Raw genomic sequence first — 5,000 nt, 5'->3', positions numbered from 1 at the left:
GTGAAACCCAGAATTAGAAAGGAATGAATAACAATCTTAAAACCAAGATGAGCACTAACACTGTTTGATACTATCTATACAAAGCTCCAAAGGAGAAAACTAATATCAAGGCAATGAAAATCAGAATGTCTAAGGGAGAAAGGGCACATTAACCCCAAGGGTAACAACAGAACTTTCTGAAGTTATGGCACTATTCTATATAATCTTTTGATACTGAGTTCACAGGCACCCACAACCATGAAAACCCTTTCACTGCATAAGTATATCTAAATGACATACATTTAACAAAAATAAAATAGAAATTATGTCTTCATCTGTCAAAGTGATCAAGAATATTTGAAAAAGGTATAAGATGAAATTCTAGAAATAAAAATATACAAGCTGAGTGTGGTGACACATGCTCTTAGTTCTAGCATTCTGGTTTTTGTTAGTTTTTGTTTTGTTTTGTTTGGTTTGGTTTGGTTTGGTTTGGTTTGGTTTCATTGTTTGGTTTTTCAAGACAGGGTTTTTCTGTAGCTTTGGAGCCTGTCCTGGAACTATATTGACCGAGGTTTCTGTCCTGCCCAGTCCTGCAGCCATTCGGTCCCAAAGAAACACACAGAGGTCTACATTAATTATAATCTGGTTGACCTATTAGCTCAGAATTCTTATTAACCCTTACATCTTAAATTAACCCATAGTTCTTGTCTGTTAGTCACGTGTCTTGGTATCTTTTATCAGTGAGGCATTCTCATCTTGCTTCCTGTGTCTAGGAGATGACTACAGACTGAGCCTTTCCTCTTCCCAGAATTCTCCTGTTCTGGGCACCCCGCCTATACTTTCTGCCTGGCTACTGGCCAATTGGCATTTATTAAACCAGTACAAGTGGCAAATCTTTATAGAGTACAAGGCCATTGTACCACAGCAGAACTAGCTCTGTAGACCAGGCTGGTCTGAACTCACAGAGATCTGCCTGCCTCTGCCTCCCAAGTGCTGGGATTAAAGGCTTGCACCACCACCGCTTGGCAGTTCTAGCACTTTAGAGGCAGAAGCAGAAAAATATCTGTAAAGTCAAGGCCAGCCTGATCTACAGAGTGAGTTCCAGAATGTCCAGGGCCTAAAATAAAAATATATAAGCACTAAATTCAAAAATTGAGTAGGTTCTGCTCCGAGCTACGGTTTATATAAAATATTAAGCCTCAAGTCTTTCAAAAACATCTACTTTTGGGGGTAGGAGTTGAGACAGGATTTCTATGTATAGTTCTGGTTTTCCTAGGACTCTCTATGTAGACCAGACTGACCTCAAACTCGGAGATCCACCTGCCTCTGCCTCCTGAGTACTGGGACTAAAGGTGTGCGCCACCATGCCTGGCAAGAACATCTTTGAAAGCAACAGTGCGCCGTTACTATTCTAGAAGACATTTTCAGGGCCTGGACTATGACTCGGGGGGGGGGGGGAACTAACCACACAAGCTTGTCACTCTGAGTTTGGTTCCCAGAGCCCACATAAAGAACACATGAAATGTCACACATCTGTAATCCCAGCACATCGGAGAGATGGAGGCAGGAGAATCACCTGGAAGCTTACGGGTTAGCTGGCCTGGGGTATAAAGCATAAGAGAGAGATCCTACTTCAACAAGATGGAAGTTGTCCTCTGACCTCCACACAAGTGCGAAAGCACACACACATTCACCTGCCTTTGCACGCACACACACACACACACACAAAATTTAAAAAGATATTTTCAAACACCTATCAATACATGAAAAACTTGAATCTAGTTTTTAAGAGAAGGGCTGCACAGAGCTGCAAGTCAAATGCTCAACTTTTTCCTCTCAACACATTTGCCGAAAGTGGCCACCTGAGAGGGGGGAATTACAAGAAAATGGCTGCAAAGTTGCTGAGGACCTAAATAGTCTATGTGTTGTCCTACGAGCTCAAGAGCTAAGTGTCAGAGCTCAGGGCCCTGTAAAGTATCCCCAGGCTCTCAGGTGACAGCCTGGCAGAGCCATCCCCAAGAACCAAAAATGGCAGCTTTCCCAAAGACCCAAATGAATGCCAACTGAGCTATTTTTTTCTGTTTGTTTTGAATTTCAAAATGGATTGAGTCTTTGAGTATTTTTCTAGTCCAACTATCTAAGTGAAGTAAAAAAAAAATAAAAATAAAAAGTCATCTTTAGAGAGAGTTCATTCAGAGTCTCAAATTAGCTCCACAACTTTTCAAACACAATGTTGCTCATTCCAACAAAACCCAGACAAGGCCTGTAGAGGGCATCCAGGACAAAGGAAGCGTGAATGCCACCAATTCCAGGCTTGTTCTGCTGCCCAGGCTCCCCAGTTCTTTCATCATGTGCTCAGAGACGATTTTCCACAATTACTATAACCATGTATACTTGAACCACCATTATTTCACACAATGGCCATCCTTTGGGCACTCTGTATCTGTCCATCTTAAAGGAAGAGAAGAATTGAATTCCCCAATCACAACTGGAGTGATTTTCCCTAAATGAAATACCTGTATCACAAACAGCCCGACTCTGAGACTAAGGGAACATCGCAGAAGGGGGTGAAAAGATGGCAAGGGACAGAGGAGGGGGTGGACCACTTAGAAACAGTGTTTTCTAGGTGTGGTAAGGCTGTTGTACCCAAGAACACACAACAACTGTGGCTCCCTGCACAGATCAAAGCAGTCAACACTCCAATGCAGGTGGAGGCGGAGCTCAGAAGGACCTGTCCCTGGCTGAGGAGCCAGGGGTAGTTGATGGCTCTGGGGGTGGAGGAGCCAGTTCTCTGCAGGTGCGATCTCTGGTGCATTGCTTATACTCTAGTGGGCTACCCACGCACATGCAAGCGGCACTGTCTAGACTCAGTGGGTGATGTGGGATTCCCCTCTGCATGCTGTGAATATCATTGGCTAATAAAGGAACTGCTTTGGGCCTACAGCAGAGCTATAGGGGAACAGAGCTAGGCGGGGAAAACTAAACTGAATGCTGGGAGAAAGGAGGGAGAGTCAGAGAGAAGCCATGGAGCTGCTGCTGAAGACAGACACTGGGAACTTTACCCAGTAAACCACAGCCATGTGGCAAAACACAGATTAATATAGATGGGTTAAATTAATATGCAAGAGTTGCCAATAAGAAGCTAGAGCTAATGGGCCAAGCAGTGAATTAATTAATACAGTTTCTGTGTGATTATTACGGCAGTCTGGGAAGCCGGAAAACAACAGTGGGTTATGAAGGAGCAGGAGGAATGCAGTGAGGAGAGGGCAAGAGGGTGTGAGAGGTAGATATGATCAAAATGCAATGGATAACATGTATAAAATTCTCAAAGAATAAATAGATTTTATTTAAAAGAATACATAGAGGGACCTTCCAGGCACCCTGCTGCAGTCTTGGCTTTGCAGAGGAGCTGGTGCCAATGGTTTTGTGTGCTGAGCTGTGATTGCAGCTGTAGAGAGCTGCAGGGAGACCCTGGGAAAGCTGAGAAGCCACAACATTTGGTGTTATATATTCATGACATTAGTGTCTGAGCCTCCTGAATCATTGGATTGCAGAATGCAGTGGCCTATGATGATGTGCACATTGACTTCGCTCAGGAGGAATGGGCTTTGCTGGCTACTTCCCAGAAGAATCTCTCCAAAGATGTGATGCTGGAGACCTATAGGAACCTCGCTGCTTTAGGCAACAAATGGGAAGGTCACAATATTGAAGACCTTTGCCAAAGTTCTAGAAGACATGGAAGGCATGAAAGAAGCCATACTGGAGAGAAACCCTGTGAACGTAATCAATGTGGGAAAGCCTTTTCCACACAGAGTCATCTCCAGATACATAGAAGAACACATACTGGAGAGAAACCTTACGACTATGAACACGAGATCATCGAGAGAGACACGCCAATAGGTTTGAGATATGACAGCTAAGGCAGGAGGCTCGGGGCGCACATCCTCTACCTGAAACGTGAAGCAGAGTGTGACAACTGCAGTGGTGTAAGGATTTTAAACTCTAAAGCCCTCTACCAAGAGCATATGTCTTTTAGCAGGGCAGCCTTTTTCTAATTTTCTTCAAATGATACCCATAGCTGAATAGGACTGATTACTGGCTTTGAAGCCTACATACTTGTTGTGTGTTCCATAACCCAGCTCAAGGGGACAAACGTTCTGTAGGCAAGCCTGTAGATGACTCATGTCTGAGGTACAGGAATGGCTTACACAAGAAAAGCAGCCATGAGTGAAAATATGTGCAATCATTTCTTTTCATGTTGATTACGTGATGTTGGTGCACCTTTGGGTATATGCATGCGTGATGTTCTCAAGCTTAGACCTTATAATCTTCCTAGATTTCTAACAGGCATTAGAAGGTGTCTAAATCCCGACCTGGGTCCTGGGAATGAACTTGTCTTAACTGATCGGTCATGTCTCTAGCCCTGTAAATACCTTAAAATCTTTTTCTATCATCTTGACATCAGGTAATAGAGAAGAACTCCTACAAGAGAAAGCCCTATTCATGTAAACAATTTTGTAAAGATATTAGACAGTTGTCTTCAGTTTCAAGAAAAAAAATCATTTCATTTCCTTTCCTCATAGCCTTGAAGCAAATTAATTATCATGTTCATTCCCGACTGGTGGTGGAGATCACAGAATTGTAGTATTTCATAGCTCTGGCATAGGTACTGAAGTTCATTCCCGACTGGTGGTGGAGATCGCAGAATTGTAGTATTTCATAACTCTGGCGTAGGTACTGAAGTTCATTCCCGACTAGTGGTGGAGATCACAGAATTGTAGTATTTCATAGCTCTGGCGTAGGTACTGAAGTTCATTCCCTACTGGTGGTGGAGATAGCAGAATTATAGTATTTCATAGCTCTGGCGTAGGTACTGAACTTCATTCCCGACTGGTGGTGGAGATCGCAGAATTGTAGTATTTCATAGCTCTGGCGTAGGTACTGAAGTTCATTCCCGACTGGTGGTGGAGATAGCAGAATTATAGTATTTCATAGCTCTGGCGTAGGTACTGAACTTCATT

This window comes from Microtus ochrogaster, unplaced genomic scaffold (assembly GCF_000317375.1).
Source record: "Microtus ochrogaster isolate Prairie Vole_2 unplaced genomic scaffold, MicOch1.0 UNK26, whole genome shotgun sequence".
Lineage (NCBI taxonomy): Eukaryota > Metazoa > Chordata > Mammalia > Rodentia > Cricetidae > Microtus > Microtus ochrogaster.
The sequence above is the reverse complement of the archived record's forward strand: the minus strand, read 5'-3'. Positions refer to the sequence as shown.